The following is a 9,851-nucleotide window of genomic DNA, read 5'->3' as shown; positions in this document are numbered from 1 at the left end:
CAGTGGTGTTCCACAGGGACCTTTTCTGGAACCCGTCCTCTTTGTGATTTTTATAAATGACCTGGATGAGGAAGTAGAATGGTGGGTTAGTAAATTTGCTGATATCTCAAAAGTAGAGAGTGTTGTGGATAGTCGAGGGTTGTCAGAGTTTACAGCAGGATATCGAAAGGATGCAGAACTGGGCTGAGAAGTGGCAATTGAAGTTCAACCCCGATAAGTGTGAAGTGGTTCATTTTGGTAGGTCAAATTTGAAGACAGAATATAATATTAATGTTAAGACTCTTTAGGCAGTGTGGAGGATCAGAGAGATCTTAGGGTTGGTGTCTATAGGACACTCCAAGCTGCTGCACAGGTTGGCCTTCATCAGCTGTGGGATTGCATTCAAGACTGTGAGGTAATGTTACATCTATATATAAGACCTTAGTCAGACCCCATTTGGAGTACTGTGTTCAGTTCTGGAACATCACTACAGGAAGGATGTGGATACTATAGAGAGAATTCAGGGGAGATTTACAAGGATGTTGCCTGGATTGGAGAGTGTGCCTTATGAGAACAGGTTGAGTGAACTTGGCTTTTTTCCTTGGAGCCATGGAGGATGAGAGGTGACCTGATGGAGGTGTATAGTTGATGAGGGGCATTCATTATATGGATAGCCAGAGGCTTTTACCCAAGGCTGAAATGGCTAACAGAAGGAAGCATAGTTTTTTCAGGTGCTTAGATGTAGTTACAGGGGAGATGTCAGAGGTAACTTTTTCACACAGAGCAGTGGGTGCATGGAATGCACTGCCAGCAATGGTGATGGAGTCAGGTACAATATGGTCTTTAAGAGTCTCTTGGATAGGTACATGGAGCTTAGAAAAATTGAGGGCTATGCAGTAGGGAAATTCTAGGCCATTTCTAGCGTAGGTTACACGGTCGGCACAACATTGTGGGTTGTGCGGTAGATTTCTATGTTAATTGATAGAAGCATAGAAGCACAGAATGGTATAACACAAAACAAGCTTCTTCAACCCATCTTATCCATGCCTACCTCTGCTAATCTCATTTTACAACATCAGACCCACACCAACCTGCTCCTCTCTTATCAAGTACCCATCCAGTGCCTTTTAGTAATGTAATAGGGAATGCCTCCACTGTCACCTCTGGCAGCCCATTCCAGATATTCACCCCTTTCTTTGTAAAAACCTTGCCCTTCAGATGGCCTTTAACTTTTTTCCCTTTTCATCTAAACCTGTGCTCTTTAACTCTGAACATCAGCTCCTCTGTGTAAAAGATTTTAACTATCTATCCTATCCTAGCCATCTATCATGCCTATCATAATTTGTAATCCTCTGCAAACTTCAGTTTTCTACATTCTAGTGGAATTAAATTCAGCCAATCCATCTGTCTTTTTAAGTACAGCATTCCATTCCAGGAAACATCCTGGTGAACCTCCTCTGCACTCTTTCTAATGCCATTACAGGCATGTCCCGTCTACATTATGGCGAGTAGAACTGTACATCATACTTTATGTGCAGTCTCAACAATGCTTCTACAACTGCAACACTATTTCCCAAATCTTCTACTCAATGCCTGGGGCTGTTAAGGTAAACGTACCAAATGCCAATTTCTTTACCCGGTTCTCTTACGTTGCCACTTTCAGGAAGCTGTAGACTTACATTCAAATCCCACTGTATGAAAGATTTCCATGGCCTTTGCCATTTACTCCATTTGTTCCACCAAATTTGACTCCCTGAAGTGAATGAGAACATTGAACAGTACTGGTCCCTCAGCTGATGCTGTTGTGCCAACCTTTTAACCTATTCCAAGATCAACCTAACATTCCTTCCCTCTTACATAGCCCTCAATTTTTTTTCTTTCTTTCTTTCATCCATATGCCTACCCAAGAGCTGCTTAAATGTCACGAATGTATTTGTTTCTACTGCTACTCCCGACAATACATTCCATGTAGTTACTACTGTCTTTCTGAAAAAACAATCTCTACCATACCCCTGTAATTCCTTCCAATCACCTTAAAAGTATGTCCTGTCACTTGTGATTACCATCCTGTGAAAAAGCCTCTTATCTTCATATATACCTCCATCGGGTTGACTTTCATCCTACATTTCAAAGAGGAAAAACTCAAAGCTCGCTCAGCCAAGATATATTCTCCAATTTAGACAACATCCTGGTAAATGTCCTCTGCACTCTCTCAAGCTTTCAAAATGAGGTGACCAGAACTGAATGCTATACTCCAGGTGTGGTCCAAGCAGAATTTTATAGAGCTGTAACATTAACTAGTGGCTCTTTAACTCGTTCCCCTGACTAACAAAGGCCAACACACTTCAAATTACCACTAGTCACCGACTTCCAGGTAGAATGCACTTTATCTTCTACCACCCTTTGCCTTCTGTAAGCAATCCATTTCCAAATCTATGCTGTCATATTCCCTGGCTTTCTGAATGAGAACTATGGAGAACCTTGTCAGATGCTTTGCTAAAATCCATATAAATCATATACACTGCATTATCTTCATAAATGTGCTTTGTCACTTCCTCAAAGTCAATCAGGCTCATAAAGCAAGACCTGCCCCTCACAAAGCCATACTGACCATCCCTAGTCAGACTAATCCTTTCTCTAAGAATCCTCTTCAATAGTTTACCCTCCACTGATAGAAGACTCACTGGTCTATAATTCTCAGCTTTCTCCCTAACACCTTTCTTGAACAAAGGAATAACATCTGCTATCCTTCAATCTGTGGTACTTCTCCGGTGGCCAGTGAGGACACAAAGATTGTCACCAACAGTGTAGCAATCTCTTTCTTCACTTCTCATGGTAATCTGGGTGTATCCCATCTGCCCCCTGGGAATAATCAATTCTAATGATTTTTCAAAGGTTCCAACACTGCCTTTTTCTTAACCTCAGCATATTCCAGCGCATTAGCCTGTTCTATGCTGGCCGCACATTTGTCAAGGTCCTTCTCACTGAACACTGAAGTATTCATTAAGGATCTCCCATTACCACACTCTTGCCTGGATTAAATTCCATCTCCACTGCTCTGCCCAACTTTTCAGTTCACTGTCTATGACCCCACCAATTTCTGTGTCACTTATATATGCTACATTCTCAATTTCATTTGTATCTATTACATATAACAAATGTCCCAGTAGCAAAATCTGTAGTACACTGTTTATTACAGATTTCCAGTCAGAAAATAATCTATCTAGTACTGTTCTGTTTCCTATCACCTAAGCAAATTTGGATCGGTAGAGCCACCCCCCTCCATCTTTTACTAGCATCAAGATCTTCCTACTCTTCAATATTCTGATCTCAATCTGAACTTATTTTGCAGCCATATCTCGATCATGGTTACCAAATCATATTTACTCTGAAGTTCAAATGCCTTATGCTGCGTCGATTTAGATGAAGTCTTCAGTTGTACTCTGATGCTGTTTTGTAACCTCTTGGTGTCCTTTGAGTTGGGTTTAATCATACAATCACTCACTTTAATCTTGATTTTTATTCATTATAGACAATAGACAATAGGTGCAGAAGTAGACCATTCGGCCCTTCAAGCCTGCACCGCCATTTTGAGATCATGGCTGATCAACTACTATCAATACCCAGTTCCTGCCTTGTCCCCATATCCCTTGATTCCCCTATCCATAAGATACCTATGTAGCTCCTTCTTGAAAGCATCCAGAGAATTGGCCTCCACTACCTTCCGAGGCAGTGCATTCCAGACCCCCACAACTCTCTGGGAGAAGAAGTTCTTCCTTAACTCTGTCCAAAATGACCTACCCCTTATTCTCAAACCATGCCCTCTGCTACTGGACTGTCCCAGCATCTGGAACATATTTCCAGATCTGGAACATATCTTGTCCAATCCCTTAATAATCTTATATGTTTCAATCAGATCCCCTCTCAATTTCCTTAATTCCAGCGTATACAAACCCAGTCTCTCTAACCTCTCTGCGTAAGACAGTCCAGACATCCCAGGAATTAACCTCGTGAATCTACGCTGCACTTCCTCTACAGCCAGGATGTCCTTCCTTAACCCTGGAGACCAAAACTGTACACAATGGTGTGTACAATGGTGTACACCTGGTGTGGTCTCACCAGGGCTCTGTACAAATGCAAGAGGATTTCCTTGCTCTTGTACTCAATTCTCTTTGTAATAAAGGTCAACATTCCATTAGCCTTCTTCACTGCCTGCTGCGCTTGCTCATTCACCTTCAGTGACTGATGAACAAGGACTCTTAGATCTCTTTGTATTTCTCCCTTACCTAACTCTACACTGTTCAGATAATAATCTGTCTTCCTGTTCTTACTCCCAAAGTGGATAACCTCACACTTATTCACATTAAACGTCATCTGCCAAGTATCTGCCCACTCACCCAGCCTATCCAAGTCAACCTGAATTCTCCTAACATCCTCATCACGTGTCACACTGCCACCCAGCTTAGTATCATCAGCAAATTTGCTGATGTTATTTTCAATGCCTTCATCCAAATCGTTGACGTTAATTGTAAACAGCTGTGGTCCCAATACCGAGCCCTGTGGCACCCCACTAGTCACCACCTGCCATTCCAAGAAACACCCATTCACCGCTACCCTTTGCTTTCTATCTGCCAACCAGTTTTCTACCCATGTCAATGCCTTCCCCCCAATGCCCTGAGCTTTGATTTTACCCACCAACCTCCTATGTGGGACCTTATCAAATGCCTTCTGAAAATCGAGGTACACTACATCCACTGGATCTCCCCCATCTAACTTCCTGGTTACATCCTCGAAAAACTCCAACAGATTAGTCAAGCATGATTTACCCTTGGTAAATCCATGCTGGGTCGGCCCAATCCTAACACTGCTATCTAGATATGCCACTATTTCATCCTTAATAATGGACTCTAGCATCTTCCCCACCACCGATGTCAGGCTGACAGGTCGATAGTTCTCTGTTTTCTCCCTCCCTCCTTTCTTAAAAAGTGGGATAACATTAGCCATTCTCCAATCCTCAGAAACTGATCCTGAATCTAAGGAACATTGGAAAATGATTACCAATGGATCTGCAATTTCCAGGGCCGCCTCCTTTAGTACCCCAGGGTGCAGACCTTCTGGACCTGGGGATTTGTCAGCCTTCAGTTCCATCAGTCTTCTCATCACCGTTTCCTTCCAAATGTCAATCTGTTTCATTTCCTCTGTTACCCTATGTCCTTGGCTCATCCATACATCTGGGAGATTGCTTGTGTCTTCCTTAGTGAAAACAGATCTAAAGTACTCATTAAATTCTTCTGCCATTTCTCTGTTTCCCATAACAATTTCACCCAATTCATTCTTCACTTGCACCCAATATCCATGCCACTGTTTGGTGGCCTGTAGAGAACACCCATTTGGGTCCTTTTGCCCTTAATGTTCCTCAGTTCTATCCACACAGACTCTACTTCTCCTGACCCTATGTCCCCACTTGCAAAGGACTGAATCTCATTCCTCACCAACATGGCCACTTTTCTGTCCCTACGATAGCAAGTATACCCTTGTACATTCATTTCCCAGGTCTGATCTCCCTGCAGCCATGTCTCCGTTATCCCAACAACATCATAGTTACCCATTCGCACCTGGGCTTCAAGCTCATCCGTCTTATTTCTGACACTTCGTGCATTCAGATATAGAATTTTTAGCCCATTTCTCCTCTCTCTGTTTGAATCGCTGCCTATTGTGTTTAACCCAGCTCCCCGAACTCCCATCGGGCTATACGCCCCTAGTATTTTGTTATCCTTCCTAAATTTACTTATTCTTTCAACACATTTAACTCCATGTTCCGTCAGACCATCCCTCTGTACATGTGTCCTCCTTATCACTTGTTCCGCCTCACCTTTCTCTACTACACACTTAATATTCAGGAACCGTGTAGTCCCCACCTGTCCTTTATTCTTCCTCTCGCTATCCTCTCTCACATTCTGGATCCCCGCCCCCGCACATTTAGTTTAAACCCCATCCCCCAAGAAGCATCAGCAAACTTCAAGAATGTTAGTACCACTCCAGTTCAGGTGTAAACCGTCCCTTGGGAACAGATCCCACCTTCCCTGGAACAAAGCCCAATTATCTACAAACCTGAAGCCCTCCCTCCTGCACCATCCTCTCAGCCACGTATTAATCTTTATAATCCTTCTGTTCCTTGCCTTACTCGCACGTGGCACAGGTAGCAATCCTGAGATTGTTACACTGGAGATCCTGCTCTTCAGCTTCACACCTAACTCCCTTATGGAGGACCCCACATCCTATTTGTCCCTGTGTTCTTAGAGACTCACATTTCAGGAGTTTCTTGTTAATGGCATTCTACTTTTTGTCACATGTATCCTTTTTCAGAACGCCTAGGTTAATTTTCATATTAATGTCTTGTCTTTAACTTTGGACCTCCAAGAGGACCACAGCTTTTTCATGGTTTGGAGGCTAGTGTGTCTCAATGATCTAGAGAACTATTTCATCTGGAGTCAGGGCTTTATGCTTTAGCTCTTGGTCGAATCACCCACAAAACTGGTCAAAGGGTAGAGATCAGACTAAGATTGGTCCACCAGTCCTCCAGGTTCAGGGTTCAGCTCAGGACTAACAACGCTGACTGGTCAAACAAAATTGTTATGGAAAAAGCAATGAAGAATCCCTTTAAGTCTGAGAGGTTGACAGACAGAAATGGGGACCTTCATTGTTGCCCTAAATATCAGTGGCATAACGGGCAGTAAGTAAATGACTTTAACTTGGACTTCTTTTATTCAATCTCTACTGCTTTTGTGCTAATTAAAGTAAACTCTTTGCATTTCTCAGCCAGCTCACCTATGTAAACCACACTTCTTTATTTTTTAAAAATTATTATTATTTATCTTTCATTAGAGCATGATTTCCACAACCAGAGTTTTAGAATGACTATAGTTTCAAACATATAACCTTTCACAAACTCCAATGACATTGAGTTGCAGCATTTTTATGACTTCATTAAATGAGATTTTGATCATCCTATGGGACATAATTATGTCAGTCAATACCTGGCTCGATTTCTACTAATAGGATCATCCCTTGTGTATGGCCTTTTTCCTTGCCCCCACCCTCTAACAACATTACTGGCCCCGAACAGGGCCGAAAGTGACCTAAAATTTCTTAACTGTGTTGGCAGTACTGTAAATATAGCATCAGCCATTTTCTTATGGGCACTTCCAGTTAGCCCATAGTAGCTTACCTTCATCTCTGGTTCTAAAGAGACATTTCCAACTGAACCTGCCTGGGAATAGGTTCCCATTTTGAACTGTCATCCAGGCTGACAGTTACTTGGTTTGCCTCTGTCAGTTCTTGTCACATAGCTGTCTTTGAAAATGGCCAAATAAATTCATTCAGTCCAAGCAGCCATAACAGACGGATGTTTTACTAACAACATCCACATTCTGTGAAGGGATAAATAAAAGCTAGCAGATTTAATTCAGTTGTCTGATGCATTAAATTTTGAGCTGATTATATTATTGCTGCTTACATTTCTGGTGACAGAAAGCAGTTGTCTGGTGGAGGTAAGGATGTTGAAGAGGTCGTGGGAGTGCTTATGGAGCGTTGCTGGTAGGATGCTTTGAGCTGTTCTCTGAAAGCACTGCCAACCAGCGATACAGAAATTCTTCTGCTTCATTTCCTGGTGCCTTGTTGGCAATGGGGATTAGCCCCTCATTATTCCAAAGTTTGGGTACATGTAACAGACAACTTCTAACCTGGATTCCTGCAAAAATCCCCAGCAATGTTTCAGGTAATGAGAGAGCCACTTGAGCACATCTTTTGTTCATTAACTGATGTTCCTGATGGTAGTTCGCTCTGCCAAAAAACAACATGGCAGCTGTGCTCAAGTTCCTATCAAGGCTGATTATCTACACTGATACCCAGAGGTTAACCTGACACCATAGGTAAAGCCCTTCCCACCATTGAGCACATCCACAAGGAATGCCGATGCAGGCAGCATCCATCATCAAGGATCCCCATCACCCAAGCCATGCTCTCTTCTCACTGCTGCCACCAAGGAGGTACAGGAGCCATAGGTCCCATACCGCCAGGTTCAGGAACAGTTATTACCCCTCAATCATCAGGCTCTTGACCAGGGTGGGTAACTTCACTCATGCCAACACTCAACTGATTCCACAGCCTATGGACTCACTTTTAATTACTCTGAAACTCATGTTCTCAGCTTTATTTCTTTATTTATTGAATTTGCACTATTTGCTGTCTTTTGCACATTAGCTGCTTGTCAGTCTTTATTGTGTGCAGCTTTTCATTGATTCCATTGTGTTTCTTTGTATTTACTGTGAACGCCCAGAAAAATAATATCAGGATTGTAAATGGTGACATGTGCACTTTGATAATAAATTTACTTTGAACTTGGAACTCATGAGCTTAGTATTCTGATTGAAACAAAGGAAGCACAATAAAGAATGCAGGATATAAGAGTCATTTTTAAATAATCACATTTTGCAGCCCTTTCCCCTCCTCTTCTATTCCCTATTCTGGCCTCTTACCCCTTCTCACCTGTTTATCACCTCCCTTGGTGCCCCTCCTCCTTTACTTTCTCCTATAGTCCACTCTCTTTTCTTATCAGATTCCTTTCCCTCCAATCCTTTACCTTCTCCAGCCACCTGGCTTCCCCTGCTCCTTCTAGCTACCCTCCTCCCCCCTTTTTTATTCTGGCATCTTCCCCCTTCCTTTCCAGTCCTGAAGACGGGTCTTTGACTGTCTGTTCGTTTCCATAGATGCTGCCCATCCTGCTGAGTTCCTCCAGCACGTTGTGTGGGTTGCTTTGGATTTCTAGTGTCTGCAGAATTTCTTGTGTTTGTAATAATCATGTTTAATTAACAGAATTGTATTTGATGTACTGCCCAATGCTACAGGCTAGAAGCAAGAAACTGAGAGGGCATTGGTATTGATTGAAAATTCGGCCAATCCAATCCAAATGGATGCTGTCACTATAACCTCGGGCAAAACCTGGTGCTTGGCTGCCGGGCTCACTTTACCCATCGGAAAGGAGATGGAGGTGTCTTTACTCGCAGTGACATCCCAGTTGGCTTCTCTGATTATCCCATTGCACTGGATACCTTACTGATACTGTTCCAGCCTCCAAAGTGCCTACAGCAAAAACGATATGCACCATGGTGAACAAGATAGCTACAGGCAAAGCTCAATAAACATTCTCACTTATGAAAGCCAGGCGCCTCAGACAGTGCTGGTCAGGAAGGTTCCGACTGGTGAAACTCCTTCATTTCCTCTGTCCCCAGGGCATCCACATGCTGGTGCAGCCAAACCAGATCACAGGCAATTAAATTACCTCAGTTATCAATTTCCTTGACTCAGAACAGGCCAAAAAAAAGCTGCAAGTAAATGCTTTTAAAAAAAGGCACACTTGCTGGAGATCTGGGGCAGTGGACCACTTGACTTGCTCATCTGTTTTTGAAGTTAATCTGTGTATGGCCTGCCATCTCAATTTTAAGATGTGTTTTCCCATCCTGTTTTATGTCATCACAGACAAAAAATACTGTAGATTGCTGCTTACTGCTGGAGGTTCTTCACCACACTGAAGGCAGAGAACCACAAATGCATCTGCACAATTTCACAACCTGTTTTACAGCATTGTCTTGTGACGACTGCCTTGTGCAGAAAATGTGTGATCTTCTCTCGGTAAATGGGAAGTTAGAAAAGCAGACGTAGATTGTATTTGCCAGCTTCTCCGCAAAAGGACAGTTTTAGCCTGAACTGAATACAAGGCGCCTAAATTATGTTGCATTAATAATCTCCAATAGCGATAATGGCCTCTCAGTGGGTGGAAAGAGGTCAGCACTGATGTGAAGCATTCTTTCTTC

The sequence above is a fragment of the Hypanus sabinus genome, chromosome 4 (genome assembly GCF_030144855.1).
Source record: "Hypanus sabinus isolate sHypSab1 chromosome 4, sHypSab1.hap1, whole genome shotgun sequence".
Classification (NCBI taxonomy): Eukaryota; Metazoa; Chordata; class Chondrichthyes; order Myliobatiformes; family Dasyatidae; genus Hypanus; species Hypanus sabinus.
Note: the sequence above shows the minus strand (reverse complement) of the source record.